This window comes from Semicossyphus pulcher, unplaced genomic scaffold (genome assembly GCF_022749685.1).
Source record: "Semicossyphus pulcher isolate SPU_LCO1_2020_fin unplaced genomic scaffold, fSemPul1.0.p SCAF_1, whole genome shotgun sequence".
In the NCBI taxonomy this organism is placed as follows: domain Eukaryota; kingdom Metazoa; phylum Chordata; class Actinopteri; order Labriformes; family Labridae; genus Semicossyphus; species Semicossyphus pulcher.
Window position 1 is genome coordinate 12,813,943 of NW_027211603.1, and position 17,735 is coordinate 12,831,677.

General features: G+C 41.4%; 1 protein-coding gene across 1 annotated transcript in view; it reads left to right on the plus strand.

Annotated features, from left to right (window-relative positions):
- gpc5a (glypican 5a) overlaps nucleotides 1-17,735 on the plus strand; it is a 136,412-nt gene that overhangs the window by 114,306 nt on the left and 4,371 nt on the right. The gene's annotated exons all lie outside the window — the stretch shown is intronic.

Consider the following 17,735-nt stretch of genomic DNA (forward strand, 5'->3'; position numbering starts at 1 on the left):
GCTTTGGAAAAGATGTTCAGTATATACAATTAGCAGTTAATTAGCTCAAACATGTAAAACCAATGGAGACTTGGTTTGTGTAGCGTGTGGACTCTTATAATACCATAACATTACCATTGCTGTCAATGTACTTTAACAAGACGTGTATATTTGACCAGGCTTGAGCGTGGTCAGCACACTTGGTGCTCCCGTTCCCTGACTCTTCATAGAAAGTGAGCAGCTCCGTTCACCTTGGAGTCCCTTTGATGATGTCTCCGGGATTCCCCTAATCCTCCGAGGGTAGACCAGAGGGCACTTTCTCCCTGCTGAGGGGATGAAGCCACTTAATGGATCTCAAAGTTAATCAACCGCAGGGAGAGCCTGACTGAACTGGAGGAATTGGTTTAACCATTAGAGTCCTATGGTACACACACACACACACACACACACACACACACAACACTGTCCTTAAAAGCCCAATAAATGACAGTCACCAGTTTATTAGGTGCCTGCACAGTAACTAAAACTGATGTATTTGGCTTAAAGACCAGCTCCAGTCATGTTTTAAGACATATAAAATGCTCTGCTTGAAATAATAAATTGTGTCTGGTATATTTTTTCGGCAAAATACGTGTAATAACCTTGTAAAATTCTTCCCAACGCATCTCCTCCTCCTCCCTCATTAAAAATTCCCCAATCTGCATAGGCCCCGCCCACTACGCACATTTCCCACCGCCCCCTCCGTTGCAAAAACAAAACACGTCTGCCAAATCATTTTGTGGCAACTTGTAATTACGATGACGGTTACAGCTGGCTCAAGCATCACCAAAGTGGTTACCATGGGTTACACATTATGATATGCATAGCGTCGGCCCGTCCATTAACGGGATTGGTTCCTTAGGTTTGTGACGTCTCAAACCTGCCAATCTGAAAGCGTGTTGTTCAGCCTGTCCTTGGTGCACTGCAGTTTAAAAGCAGACATGACTGCTGATGTTGTCCCTGATAATGTAGCACATGAAGAACACCACATAGAGATGTTTAAACTGGGTTAAACTGGACATTCACTGGAGGGGGTCTTTAGGTTTTGTGTACCTAAAAAACAAACAGCTTGAGGTTAATGAGAGCTGTCATATAGCAGTTACATAAAATGAAATATAATCTAAGACTTATAGTCAGACTCTGTTAGAAAATGCTTTGAAAATGACTTTAAAGGTTTAATAAGTAGGATTTTTCCTTGCATTTTGTCAACAACACATTCAAACTGGGCCCCACTCTTCGTCACCAGAAGCTCACTCTCACTCTCTCGTGCAAAAACACGCCCACCCCACCGAGCTAACACCAACAGCATGAAAGTTACCTTTGCGCTAGCATGCTAACCGCCGGTTAGCTTGTCCTACCCGGTTTGAGGCACCTACACTACCAGTCAAAAGTTTGGACACACTTTCCCATTCAAAAATGGGAATTTTCGAAAATGTGTCCAAACTTTTGACTGGTAGTGGACCTGTCCAACAGAAAGAAGGCCAACTCTGCATGTTCGCCGCTCTGAATGGGGCCCAGTTGCTAATTTGAACCACTCCCTCACTCACCTATACGCTGTGATTGGCTCAGGGAACCACAACAGCGCCCCTCCTGAAAACGTCCCGTGCAAAGCAAAACAACAGAATAGATGCAGAGGGAGGGGTCTCACAAGGGTCTGCACACACTCACCAACACACGTATAGAGGCTCATAAGTGATGAGTTATATTATATAATATTTGTAAAAGTCTATATTTTATTTTTCAAGGTAAATCCAACTTATTATACCTGTAAGATCAGCATAAAACAATAATAATAGAAGAAATGACAGAACAATACATAACATATGGGACTGGACAGCACAGTAATTGAAAATCAATAGTACTGCTTGACTTCATGGTGTGAAATATAATGTAGATAATAAAACACCCATAGGTGGGGTTGGAACAATCGATGCAACTTCTCTGTTTTATGATTTCACATGAAGCCTTCAAGGCCAGAACAGCTTACAATTCTAAATGATGACCGCTTGTTCCAGGGTTTTGTGTAAAGTAAGTGACATTGTACAAACACCTGTGTTCCCCGATGGACAAAAAGAAGTTTCACTGTGTCTTAGGCTAAGAGACAGGACCCTGTAGGCCCTCCACGACAGTACTGCGTGCACTCGGTGATGAAGTATGTGCAGGCTTATGGGTGTTGCAGGAGCAGTCACTCGTACAAGCTTAGACAAGAAATGCAATTCAAGTAAATACTTATTTGTATTTAAAGCTGTAGGATTTGCATATAATTGCCACAATAGTAGCTTAAAAAGACGCGCACATCTGTTCTATCAAGCATGAAATTTGTTACTACTATAAAAAGAGACACACATGGGACCGACTTGCCCTCCTCTCTTATTTACTGACTTATATTTGCACTCTTTAGCATCAAACACCTTGGCTGTCTTTATTGTGCTGGTTTGCTCATTAACTGTTGGCTACGTTCATGTGAGGTGTTACCTGAAAGCTTTAAGCGGCAGGGGAGTTGTGACTCTCTTCTTTTGGCTCAATCTGGCGGTTTTCTGATGTTGATATAACACTGTATGAATCTGAAAGGTCAGAGTAGCCCTGCTCAGGACTGTGTCACAGTGTTCTGGATGTTTCCCTTAGAAAAGCTGAGAGATGTGCAATAATCAGAGGTGATATTTTCCAAACCAACAAGTAAGCCCTCATGCTTCAAGTCTTTACTGTGACACTGAAAACCCCTCGTTGAAATCACTCCAGATAAATCATGTTGGAAGGAAATTATACTTTTTTAACTCTTTCTGAGATTGATACAAGAAAGAACTCATTTATCATTTACCTCATTTATCCTTTAAAATAGTATTTTTTCTCCCCTATGAAAATCAAACTGGTAAAAAAACTGGAGGTAAAGCAGGGCTCTCTCTCTCTCTCTCTCTCTCTCTCTCTCTCTCTGTCTCTCTCTTTGTCTGTTTGTTGACGGATAACAGTTTTACTTTGAAAAGTCGTCATTAGTCTGATAAATTCTCAAAATAAATGCTACCTGGAAACATCGAAGCCAAACATGTAAATCATTTTTTAATTCCCTTTTTTCTCTCTCTCACGTTGATCATAAATGACAGGAGTTTAAATCATCAAATGTTCCTGCTGTTCATCATATCCGTTTATACAAAACTGCATTTAAAAATAATTACTTTATTTCATTCTTTTTAATACTTTACAGAAATTACCACAAGATATGTTGTGATTTATTGGTGTTAAACTTTCTTTTTGGAAACTTTCATTAGCACTGTTAAATCTGAGGTAAAATACAGATTATATAAGGATCATTTTTGCCTTTTTTTGACAGTCATGAGGGAGACACGAAATGGTAAGAAAGATGCACAACAAAGGATGCTGGATTGATCCAAAACAGCGACTTTGCAGTTACAGGGCATACGCTGTAACCACCCAGGTACCGAGGCGCTCCGGGCAAATTATTTCTGCAGAAGAGTTCCCTTTTAAGAGTGACATAAGATTCCACTCAATTGTAAAACTTTAGACAAAGTAACATGAAGGCAACACAGCGTTCCAGGTGTCACCGTATTTCCTCACATATTGATTCACCAATGAATCCCTCGTATAACCTGTGGAAGAGGACGTGCAGACTCAAAGGAAGCTCGGGCTGTTTTGTAACTCCTCTCCTCTGATCTCCATCTTCAGTGAGGCGAGCAGCTATCAGTGGCCTAATCACCCATAAGCAATTCCACAGCTGGTCTGATGAATTTGGGCCAAGTCTTTTGGTGTGTGATCCCGGGGAATAACGCTCAGAGCTGCCTATGTTTATCTAAAGGTTAATGGAAGGTTAATAAGAGAGGGAACTGTGCAAATTCAAAAACCATATTATGCAAATTGTGTTTTCAGAACAGGGTGATGTCTGGTTGTGATGCGGTCAAGCTAATTACCAGTTTGTCTCCGCGCTGGTTAAAACAGAACCACCTTTGAGGTGTAATTCAGACAGAGGATCAAATTATTTAAGAGCTGACACGAGCTGATTATTCACACAGTGCATTAATTCTCAATGATGGAGGTGTTTCATTATAACCTGTCCAACTATCAGAGAGGCGCTTGCATTACCAATCTACTCCTCCTTTTAATCAGCTCGTTTCCGGATGTGTGCATGCTCTAACATGTAAACAACATACACCAGTGTGTTTCAATTAACTCGATGCAGAAAATGTCATGCTGAGTTTAGCATTTAGCCTGTGCACGATGCTGCAAGGCGGGGAGTGCTGCAGTACATCGCTCTGATTGTCATTCACAGTCAATGACCCCCACTAATAGGAAAAGATTCCCACATTATCATCATAGGAAACATTTAAGTGATTCTAAACACTTTTTAGAGCTGCGCGGTTGTGCAGTGGTTAGCGCTGCTGCCTCACAGCTAGGTTCCTGGTTAGAACCATGGTTCGGACGAAGTAGGCCTTTCTGTGTGGAGTTTCTCCCTGTGCATGAGTGGGACTCTCCGGCTTCCTCCCACAGTCCAAAGACATGCTCATTAGGTTCATTGGTGACTCTAAATAAGCCCGTAGGTGTGAATGTGAGCGTGAAAGGTTGTCCGTCTCTATGTGTCAGACCTGTGATTAACTGGCAACCAGTCAGGATGTACCCCGCCTCTCGCCCACTGACAGCTGGGATAGGCTCCAGCCCCCCGTGACCCTGAACAGGGTAAGCGGGGTAGATAATAGGTGGATGGAAAATACTTTTTAAACAAGACTCATCCTGCTTTTATTCAAAAACCAACAGATAGACTTTTCGTAAAGTCTTAAATTTGCCTTCATTGTTTTTAACTCAAATGTTACTGAACCCTAATCAATGCACAGAAATACATCCAACATGTGTCCATTATCTACCTAGCTTCTCCTGCTAAGAGTCGTGTGGGTGCTGGAGCCGATCCCTGCTGTCATTGGGAAAAGGCGTGGTGCAACCTAAACAGGTTGCAAGTCAATCACAGGGTTGTGGAAATACATGACATCGTTTATTCCAAACAACCACCTGAAACCGCTCAGACAGGCTGAGACAAAATACAGGAAGTCTGTCCTGTCAAATAACTAAAAGATGCTCATGTGGGGCTCCATCCCTTTAAGGAAGAAATTGACTAAACAGAAAAAAGAACCTTTCAGGGCCTTTAATGCTGGCAAACAAACTAAGATTTATTTCTGAAGACGGATAAAATAGCCGGATTCCCCTGTCCTCTTCGTATGTTGCGAGTGGTTGACTTCAGCGGGGGTTAACTCTGCGGAGATGAGCTGCTGCGGGTGAAGAAACACGAGGAGACGGAGAAGGGCAGGTTTGCAGAGACCTTTACCACTGCATGTCAATTTGATCAGGCCCGTATGTTTTGTTTTCCTCGGTGGAAACGTGAACTGAGCATGAAAAATTGAACGCATCCCCTCCTTCTGATAACACTCCCTGACTCCATCTGATACAATATTAACAGGGTTGTTTTGAGCCTGTGTTTTATCACTCGCCAGGAATGAAGACTGGAAATGAAGGCGCTTATACCACTTAAATTGTTCTGATTAGATTAAGACAATGATTATAGATTATACTGCGGGGTAGTGTATCCATCGTGCATCCCAATCTTGTAGGATCTTGTTTGGGAAAAAGTGAAAAACGGCTGTTATATACTCCCACAGCCCAAAGGGACCCGTTCAAATGACCTGTTTTATTCAACCATCTGTCCACAGTCCCAAAATATCCACATTACTCTCATTTAAGACAAAATAAAAGCACCAAATCATCCAATTTAAGAAGTTTGAACCTTTTTTTGGCAGTTTTGCTTAAAAATTGATGAATAGATATCATAACAATCATCGGATATTTGAATAATCAGCTAATTGTAGCTGCTACAATCGCCATAGAGTAAATTTATGTATCACCTACATCTCCAGGAAACCAATTCTAAGCTAATAAGAAGCCTGAAGTTCAATTTGCAGCCACATTTCTTACGTATTAACAGCCTTTTATCTATAAGTGTTGTATATTACCCAACATTTGACTCCTAACCAGCACTTACAAGTCTCCTGTTCTGTGATTTTGTGCCTTATTTCCCTCTTTCCTCCGTGACACAGCACATTCATGGGAGCAGGCGCGCCCAAACAGCCGCCTGCTAACAAAAGGTGGACTCACACAGAGAGAGAGAGAGAGGACGCAGAGCTTTGAGTTTTCCTTCCTGATTTGTATTCTGCCGGTGTGTGCAACCTGAGAGTGAGTGACTGGCGGTCAGAGCGCGGTATTGACTGCTTCTGAGGACGTAATAGAGGCTGGGGTGATGGGATCCAGGACATGAACGCTCTCTCTGCGGCGTGTGCAGCAGAGCTATACGGGATCTAACCGGGGCACTTAATCATTGGGCCGGCTCCATGCAGAGAGGCACCGCGCGCTGTGTTTTAGAATAATGCTTGGGCCTTAAATTAGATTCCATTGATCCGGCTTTTCTCTATAATTGCACAAACAGGATGGATGCGGGTTTTATTGGGGGTCAGACCAGACATTTGAAATACCTAGCTTTAGGTACAGAAGGCAAATTAAATCAGACAAAAGGCAGCTTGACCTGATTCAGGGTGATTGAACTATTAAGGCCTTGCCAGACGATGTTTATTGTAATAGAAAGCATTCTAGTGTCTCTGTTTAAGTTATGGCAAACAAGCTTATACCAATCCTTTTTAGTGTGCTGCTCCCCTGATCTATTCCTAATGTAATTACTCCAACGTTTTATTCTGTTAAATGGAATGTAGCTACTTCCTGTGCGGGGTAACTAACCATCATGGCTGCCACAAAAGGCTGCAAGAAATATTTGTTTGTTCTGTCTCCTCCACACAAACAGTTATGTGGTGTGGTGTCAGTAAACAGACCATGTTTGTGTTTACCAACCTGGCCAGTCCATGATTGCTTTCCAGGACGGGGACGAGAAATGCAGTAGATTTACCATCAAACAGTCCAGGAGTCTCTGGACGGAGCCGCCACTCTCTGCTGCTGAGGAGACTGACATTTGTTTCAGTACTTTTTTACTTCTTATAAGATATTGTCATAAAATTTCTGTCTTTACTCAAAAAGATCAGCTTGATGATGTATCAAGTACTTTACTAATTGCAAACAAATCCACTAACATAAACTGTGTGCACAAACTATTAGAAACACAACATCTCAGTTGCACTCAGTTATACAAGTTGACTTGTTACCACAATACCATGACCACATATATACAGTACTTTATTCTGTCACACATCAATCACACATGGACACTGACTTGCTGCTATACATACTAACAAGCGTATTAATCAGTTGCTGAAAATAGACCCGAACAAATGCACTCTTGTTTCAGACATATTTGCTAAACACTGCATAGCCCAGATATATTTGCCTCCCATATTCAAATATTTACATTTGATTAAATCCAAAAAGACTGTAGCTGGTTGTTAGAGACAGGGAACAAATAACAAACAAGCATTGATGCCAGCACCTCTGTGTACTGCACAGCGTTGCTTTCAGCTACATGCTAATGTTAGCATGCAGTCATTATCATAGTGGCAATGCTAACACACTGATGTTAATCAGGCATAATATGTTAGCAGTCTTAATTTTTCATTCAACATACTGGATATTTTAGTCTTGACCAAAGAGGTCGACCAGCATACAAACCTTTACCAGCCGAAGAGCTATGTCGCAAGCATTGCTAAAATATTTTACACCTGGTTTTTCAGATTGGCCTCTAAACGCAACACAGCTGATTTTGTTTCTAGGTGCTACAAAATACTGACTTACTTTAAGAGTGTGATCCCTGGCTCCGATTTCCTTCTGGTTTATCTGCATGCACAATATTCAGATCATAGGTGCACACTAATATTACCTTCACTCCTGGCAATTCAACATTAAACGCATGTCAGCTGAAAATTCAGATGAGACGCTTCGTGATTATGTCAACACTGAGAAAGACAAAGAGAGGAGACAGAATAATGTAACATTTAAGGCAGATCAATCATCATAAACCAGCTTTTCATTAACCACTGTCATTGTTCAGGTGATGTAAATGGATGAAACTGTGCAGAATGATCCGATTTCTGTGGATAAAGAGTTAATTTATTCGGTTTTCTCTGGGTGTCTGAGTCTAATTGAACGGGGACGTCGTCTGCAGCACTGAGCTATATTTAATTGTTCTGTTGGAGAATGGGAGCACTCAGCCTTCCCTCCAAGAGGTCTCAGGTGGTTTCTCTTCATTTAGCTGCTCTCCTCAGTTGATCTCGTTCTTATGTAAACAAAACAATTGTGGGGGAAAGCAGCTGGTGAAGAAAAATGCATGTCTTTTTTATTTAAACGTTTCCTGCTTGTCATGCTCTATGTGCCGTAGATCGGAATATACAGTGATCATTAAAATTCATAGTTGGAAGCTCAGGTGTGTGCACCACAAGCATGCAGATACAGTGAGTGTGAGGAGAGAATGTGTGTGCATGTTTGCAGGCTTTAAAGTGTCACAGGGGTAATTTGACCCATCCTTTTCTTCTGCATCATCATCCATAGGGTCATAAAGAGCTGAAAATGATGTAGGACAAAGACATTAGTTCGCCATTAGTGATGATGTTGCGATTGTTCAGGGGAAATCTGCAACCACACAGGCAGCTGAAACAAGACATCTTTATCTGAGACACAATGACAGCCTACACTCTTCTTGTGCTGTCGGGTTTGATGGACAGGACAGGGGACAGACAGCATCTGATTTCACATAGAGATTTTTCTCTTTGTGACAAACGATAGAGACAGAAATAGGCTCCTTTTTTAGAAGCCCTTACCGACAAGATTAATGGAGACACCGGAGAGGACGACAATAGAGATGAGTTTGTGTCAGGCAAACACCTGAATTCTGTGTGTATGAGATTTAACACCATAAATCCAGTGTAAATGTTAGGGAAATCCTGCAGACACAACACATCTAACGCAACACTCGGAAACTTCTTTAAGGTTGAGAGCCATGACAAGAAATATTCAAATATAAATATAGCCTCAAAGTGTGTCATCTGAAAAAAAGGTTGAGACAAGGTTAGATACACAAAATACAGTTTACAATTCAACCATACAACTACTTAAAGGGCCAGTTCGCTGATTTTCAACCTCAGTCCTATCATGCTACTATGGGGGAGCTAATGCCATTATGAAAGAAGAAAAAGCAATTTCACTCCTTTGGAGGATGTTATCCGCTCCTCCAATGGGCCCTGGAAAACCTCTACCAGACTACGTAAAACGCGTCATCTGGTGGAGGCCAAGGAGCTCGCTAAACTACACTTCCTCAATCTAGGACGCCCCCTCCGATGTCATGTCTCATTCAAAATCGTCAGGTTTGAAATGTAGACTGCAGACCTGAATGCTTTTTAGACGATCCACCGGTATATTCTTGTCGTATTTCAGATTCTGTGCCGCTCTGAGCCATCGCCTGCAGCAATCAGTGTCCTTGACTGGTAAGCAGAGGGAGGGGCGCATGCAACACCCATGCACGCTGGGTGTTGTAGGAATGTAGAATGGGGGGAAACTACGAGCTGTTTGTACAACTTTCTCCACAGCTATGGCGCCAATTTCAAATATTATTGCTTCTATCGACACCAGCTTTGACTGACAGTGACTTTTTCCAGGGGCGAATTGCTCCTTTCAATAATTGAACAAAGAAATCTTAAGCAGCAAGAACAAGATATTTCAGATGTTTTTAATGCTTCATTGTGAAAATACCCCATCTATATAGAACTTTAACCAAGTCCAGTTGCCTTTTGGATCAAGCTCCAGACTTTCAATCAATTCAACTCAATCAATTTTTTTATTCATATAGCGCCAAATCAAAACAAAAGTCATCCCAGGACACTTTACAAACAGAGCAGGTCTAGACTGTACTAGTTTTTCTTCAATGTTGCGAAGGTGGAAAAAGTGCCTCCATGTGGTTTTCACAACTTTTGTTTGCGGGTTCAAGGAACTATTAAATGTATGTTGTTAAATTCAGGTTATGATGGCATTTTGACTTTGTGTTGTGTTTTCTTTTTGCTGCCTTTTTCCTGCGTTGTTCCAGACCTCAGATCAGATCGAAAAAATACAACAGAACTTTGAGTATCTTGACATACACTATTAATACTCTGCTGCTCAGGCCCACACACAGAAATGGCTGGGCACCTGAAAATGTCCAGTAAAGAGGGCCCTTAACTAATTAGATTTGTTCCTGAATGTGCTTCCTATCTCCACATGCCCTCCTATATATACACATACAGTGACAGGGACTTGCTAACATATAGAGGCTACACAGGCAGAGGCATCGTAATTATTCACAGAAGTTGCAGTGCGTTTAAATCCTGCAGGCAAGGTCAAAAAGTCTTTGCTCTTAGTAGTGGTGGTACCTTCACTGGCACTAGCTACCTCCTGGTGAGTCCTGTTAGCTGTAGTGTAATCTCCTGACTGTAGTTTGTCTCTTAGGCCTGACTCAGAACAGCTTTCTGAGCTGACTACAAAAAGTTTGTCACCTTCTCCTTTCTTTTCTGTCTGGTAGTAATGGCCAGTAATTCTGTTCAAATTAAGAAATGGTTATCAGTGCTTATATTTAGGATAAACAAGGTTATTGTTATCCTCCAGGGCGCACCTAGCGTCTTGGCCCCAGAAAGCTTTCCCCCTGCTCCTGGTAGACACAGCACTGCGTCCTTTAAGACGTTGTGTCCTTTGTGTTTAATTTTAAAACAGCTTAGAACACATCAGCAGCGTTACATCTTGTTAGCATCATGTATCATTATCAATTACAACTGCGTGTAGAAAAATGTGTGATTTTTCATGCATGATTTATCAAACATCTGCAAGTGTTTCTCCCCACAGTCTTTAGTTTCGCTCCAACAAAACATTTAATTTCCCAGGCAGTAGCACTCACACCTTCTCCTGCTATCTTTTCATTTGTAGCAATAAAATGTGCTTTTTTCTGCAAGTTAAAAAGCTGTCTCTACATTCTCTACATTCAAAGCAATGTCCCAAGACAGAGCGCTACATACTATTTAGTGATTGTGTAATCACACGCTTTACTTTCAGCGATGACGCTGAGGAGGCTGAGCAGGCTTTGGGAAAACTCTTTCCACAAACAAACTTATAATTTCACACTCCAGTACGCAGATTACAATTAGATATCCAGACATTTGTCAGTTCTACTATTACAAGAACTTTTTCTTCAAAACAAAAGCCGTCATTGTATTGAGTTGGATTATTATTTAGGATTATTATAAAATTCAACATCTTCACTGAGTCTGGATACTGGGGTTTTATTTATTACTCACCCTTTTACCATCACGCAATAAAGAAATTAGGAAAAGAAGGATTAGAACATGAATCACTGCTTCTTCTTTCTATAACGCCGCTGAAATCCTCCTAACTTTGCTCGCTAACAGCTGACTGAAGACTCAAAGGCTTCATCTGGGTTCTGCTCTCAGGTTTATTTCAGGCAGCAGGCAGTCTAATAATGTTGTCAAATAACACAGAAATCAATGTGGTTAAACTGTGGTGAAGCCTCATCCCCAGGCAGGAGTCGACAGCGAGCTGAAAAGACCCGGCTAACAGAGAGATTGTTTGGTGCTGAAAACAAAAATAACCCCGATGGGAGCATGGACGAATGAATTACCCCCTTATGTTAGTGGACACTATTCACTCCAGATGCAGATGGGCATGTTGTCAAATATAGAAATGTAGCCGTCAAATAATCAGAAGTGGGATATGCAGTTTTTTTAGTTCTGGTATTTACCTCCACACCTGTAGGGCCTGTGTCCACTAATGGCATTTTTTGCGGTTGCAGTGCCTTTTGTCTACCACACATTTTCAGCGCTCAGCGTCCTCAGCACAAAAATGCCCTCAGCGTCAGCAGTTTTTTTGTCGTTGCGCTCACAGTTGAAAATAGTTAAACTTTTGGAACACAGCCACACTCATCAATGTCACTTCTCCCTCACCGACCAGTCAAAATCAAGAAGGGTTGTCAATAGTGTCGGAGGGAGCCAGATCTTTATGGCTCCGTTCCTTTTTGAGAGTCGGCTCATCGTTCGCTAATTTCACAACACTACGAGCTAGAGAGTGGTCAGACTCGCTAACATGCCTGCACTTTATTGTCCCGTGTCAACACACGCATATGTAAAATTCCACACTTTAAAAATGTAAAAGGAAACAGCAAAATAATGTAGGAATAATTACGTCATTGATTTGTCAATCATTTGTGATACATCTCTGTCTGACTACAGAGATATCAACATAATAACAAACTTTGTGAAGGGTTGTAATGTTGCTGCGCTATGTTGTGGTGACATGATGCCGCTGCATGTGACCTGGTATAGCGGAGTTGCAGTTGAAAAAAGCTGCCTGTGGTCATCCGCCATAAAGGGGAGTGGATCTAGGGCCGGCAGTGAAGTTTGGGCACAACTATAAAAAGAGCGGCTCTCACCTAGGACTCGGTTCCCACCTTTCGCACCAAAGAGCCGTTCAAAAGAATCAGATCGTTTGTGAACGCCACAACACTATTTGTCAACAACAATGGTGGAGGAGAAGCTAATCCTCTCGTTTTTCTGAGGGTACAGTTTCCAGGTGTAGAGCTGCTGCTAATGCCAGGACATGATTCCTTTCCATTGTTTCTGTGCTGTTCTTTCTAAACTTCAAAGCAAATATGAAGCATGCAGAGCAATTAAGAACAGACACAATGGTCACTAGAGGGAAGCGGAAGTGCGGCCAGACAACTTTCGTATCCTAGCAACAGTAAGTGCCGGTGAGAAGTGCTCTGCCAGCACAAAAAATGCTGTTAATGAACACAGGCCCTCATCTTCCATTACACATTCTAAATTCTACATTTGGCAGGCGACTCAACAAATAAATAACACATTAAAGCAAACATTCATGACAAAATCTGTTTTGGTTAAAAGAGCACGACAGACTGTTCCAAAACACTTTATATGACACCCTCCTCGTTTTGTACAGCTTAACATACTGCTTTTAGTAGATGGCATCACTAAGTGATACAACATTAGCTAAAAATGTCCTCTCTGTTGTAATGAAACAGTAAGCTGAAGGAATCAACCATATCCTTGTTAGTCAGACGTAGCAGCTGAAGATGTGGACACCGGGCTCTGAATGCTGACCCGCTTACAATCACACGGAATGCACTTTCCATCACTGCAGTTGTTTTGCAGTGTTTTTTCCTGGTGCACTTAGTGCAGTATTGATCATTGTTGGTCCAAGTCCTCAGGAATCAGCTTCTATTGATTTCACTTCAGTTGTAAGCCTCTCTTTCTGACCTATGTCTCTTTTCAGACCAGGCACCTTTTCAAACATCCTAACCTCTCTGCTGAGCGTTTACCAAAACATGTCATCAGTGCAGCACTTTCTTAGAACATATCCACAATCACTCTTAGTTCCAAACAAAGAAAGATAATTAACTATGGACTGTTGGAGACTGAATTTGCTATGCCTGAAACACTTAGCAGGAGATATGTGTACGCTCTGGTGGGTTTTTATATTGAGTGTATAGTTCTGCTTATCGAAGGATAATATGCTTTAAGCCTGGTCCATCATTATTCATAAAAAGAACCCTCACATAGCCGGAAGACTCCGCAGTCATGATGATTATTAATAGATGCAAAGCAGTCACAGTCAATACTGTGTGTGTATGAAAGATATTAGGTAACATGTACATGTCTGTGTTTGTAATCAAGGATGCATGGAGCAAATGAGCAGACCGGCATTACTCACATGTTCCAATTTATTTCCAGATTTTAAGGATATTATTAAAGCTGGACCGGGTGTCACAGTATAGGAACTGTTATCTTCTTCTCCTTCATTCTCAACACTCCTGTGTGACTGCACATGCATGTAAAACCCATTAGTGCCCTAATGCAAAACTACGTGCTGTTAAATGACCGTTGTGTCTTAATTCCTTCCATAATGGGACTAGCTTCCACCATTAGTTCCCCAGATATCAGCAGAACACCTCACTAGAATGACTCCCAGGGAGTTTGGACCTCCGATAAGGCCTTGTTCATGAGTCGAATCCACATCCGCTCCAAACTTTTAAAAGCTTCTCCCTTGGCCCATGCTACACCTTTTCACCAACTTTAATGAAAATCGAGCTAGATGTTTTTCTGTAAACCGGCTGACAAACAAACAAAAAACAGCATCAAGAACCTTCTTGATGGAGGTAATAAGATTTGATTTTCCTCTTCAAAATCCCCTGAGGTCAGACCTCATGTCCATGAGTTTGCGGCATAGGTTGCTTGGTTTTTCCTCCCCAGTTTCTAATGAAAAAGTAGTTTCAGTGGTGCAGGATTTATTCATCTGAGAGATACATTCTGTCATTCTGTCCACAGCTTGTTGCTTCATTAGAAACCTTGAAGCTTCTGTAAGAGGAATTGATTGGGGTGTTGAAGTTCAGTGCTCCTGGGTACAAAACTTAGACAGACTATCTGTGCGCTGTAGACCTTCAAATAGCTGTCCTGGGGACTCCTCGGCAGTGAATCAATAGGCAGTTAATTTCAGGCCACACTCAGATGCTTCAGCGGTGGCTCATGTATGGGCGCTACCATGTAGAGGAGACGGGTAGTAAACATTTCTACTGCTGCATTCACTTGTTAACTCAAATCAAACGTGGCTGGAGTTTAATTCAGCTGCAAACAAAGCGATTCGATTCTATATATTTAGATTAGATTTGGTTAGATTAGATTTGATCAAATGAGATTAGATAAGATTAGATTTAATGATCCTCGGAGGGAAATTCAGCCATTACAGCAACAAGTAATTGTTGTGGATCTCACTTTAGGGGAAAGGAATTACAGGCTATTTCTGCTACACCATAAAAACTGGAATTGAAGTCCACGGAGAACAAATGGCCTCTGCAGCCGGTCCTATTTTTCTGCCAGTAAGATAAAGTTTGATAAGAGAGCCCTTATAGACTGTGAAAGGGTCTGGGTTAGACTAATCCAGCCCACGACAGACTTATGACCCTCGGGTCTAAGTGAGAAACTGGAATGTCCTGGAGCAGCTGGTCGTCTATCGCGTTCAGCTTCAGTCCTTCCCTGTAGGGATGAAGAAGGATGGAGTGTGAGGTGTGCTGAGGTAGCACCAGCAGGGCTAAAGAGGATACTGTATTTCTCTGAGGAAGGGACACTGAATAACCTCCCCCAACACTTGAGGTCTCCACAGAGATGTGAACAGAGAGATCGATGTTGACAGCCTGTGTGATGCAGTTGTCCGAATTAATATCCGCTGCTGTTAAGGTGCGATCTTCAAAGTTATACGACTAAAGGTCTTTAGGTTCAAGTGGAGGTGATTTGAGTTTGTAATGGAAAAGTTTAAGGGAAAAAAGATAGAGACTATACAGCATACTGTATGCCTAGTATATTTTCCAGCACAAACACAGTTATAACAAAAAGCACAATTAGATTTTTCCATAATCAAAATGAGTATTATGTCATTTAGGCGTTTATATTTTTTGGCAAATCTACAAAATAAAGTAGATACTACAGAATGCTCAAAGAATGTGATTGTAAAGGCCCCTACGAGACTAGTATTACCTAATGTTGTGTTGGATTTGAGTTTGCTCTTTCTGCGAATGGGGCCCCATGCTGTGTAGTGAGATGAGCCTCCTGAATTTGCACCCAAAACTTTATATTTGTCATATTTTATAATTGTTTTTTACCATTATTTATTTATTATTTCCACCGTAGCCAGGAAAGAGGCAGGAAAAAGGCGCAGCGATAATAAAAACATTGCAGAAAAAAAAAATTCAACCCCAAATGACTGAGATGCTGATTGGCATGGGACTAATATTATCACATGCCAAAATATGGTAGGTAATTTGCGCTGTTTCGCATAGGATGAAGATCACAGATGACCTCTGCAGTTAATACAGGTCCCCAGGTAATACTAGTCCCGTGCGAAAAAGGGCGTAAGACATGACTCCTTAAACACATTTGAATATCATATTTCAGATGATAGCACTAACAGAACGGACAGAATAGAATCCATCCATCCATTATCTAAACTGCTTTACTGTTAGCGGTCGCAGGGTGGCTAGAGCGTATCCAAGCTGTCATTGGGCGAGAGGCGGGGTACATGGTGGACAGGTCACCTGTCAATCACAGAGCTGACGCATAGAGACAGAAAACCATCCATGCTCACATTTACACCTATGGGCAATTATAGAGTCACCAATTAACCTAACAACTTTGAACTGTTGAAGGAATCCCAAGTACCCAGATAGAGCCCTTGAAGGCATTGGGTTTCAAACTAGGAACCATCTTACAGCCAGGTTACAGTGCTAACCGCTGCATCACCGTGCCGCCTACTGAATAGAATGTGAAAAGGATCATTCAAGGGGAAGTTAATTCCCTCATCTTGGAGTCCAGATAATGAATACCCTCTGGTGGCTAAATTACGACAAGTTGAGATGTTCAAAATTTAAGGTTTTTCAGGTACTTAGAGGAGCAGGTGCACTGTTCATACACTATTGTCTCCTGTCTAAGTGTTGTGTTCTTTAAATAATGTATATACATACAGTATTTATATATGTATATATTCATACTTTGTAATATATATTTGTATCCATAGGCCTGTATATAGTAGTTTTGGTTGTGTCTAAGTGTCTGTGTTCCCTTGTCCAACCTGCCCTTGTTTTAAGTTAAGTATGTCTGTACATTGAGAGTGAAGAAAATAACGAGTCAAATTCCTTGTTTGTGCCCACATAAAACTGATTCTGTGATTTTGCACCAAAACTAGATCCTAAGTTATATTGGTGATATAAAGCAGCATATCATCTGTATGGAGAAAGTCTGTTATGGTGATTAATGGGAACAAGTAAAGAGAAGTAAGAGGAGATACAGTATCAGGCTGGTAGTCCAGTAGTCAATACGCACACCATAGATCATAACCGCAGACCCACCTGGTTCGACTCTGGCTGGCTGACTTCGTTGAATGTTATTCTCCTCTCTCCTCACTGCCATCTTTTCTGTCTACATCTCTTCTCTTTAAAGTACTACAAAAATCAAGGAGGGCCTGAGATATCACCTCAGCTTTTGATCATTTTACACCAATCAACAGCTAAAAAGGATATTGGTTTTCTTTAGAAGTGTCAGCTGAAAGGCTCTTCAAACTTGAATCTATGCAGAGAAGTCTAAACTATTTCCTGTAGAGAAATCAATCTGTTGTTTAAAACACTCTAATAGTTTTTAATGACCATGTTTGCGTTCAGCCTTAAGACCTCAGCAGAAACACTCCGATGGCTGTTTACACAAAGGACGACCCGAGATGCTCTCTGCTGCTTCTCCTGGGATAAGAGGAAGGCTTAAGGTGCTCTATAGTTGCATCAGCTCTATAAATAGTGTGGTGGAAAATTGACAAACTGCCTTAATGGTGTAGAGGGAGCACTAATGTATTGCAGCTGTGAAAGATGTGAGATGCATTATGGCCGCAGGTATAAGCAGAGGAAAAACACTAAACCCAAATACATAAGAGTCGTTCAAAATGTTTAATGGTGTAAATCTTAGAGACACTTTATAGAAGAATTTACACTCTGCTTAACTCAGTAATCATGACTATAACATGAGTTTATACCAGCACCTGATCATTTTCTTGCTATATACTGTATTTTATTATCAAAGACCAAACCCAACAATGAATTGATCCCACTTTAAGCAGCTTATCCCTCCTTGCCAGACATTTATTATTGT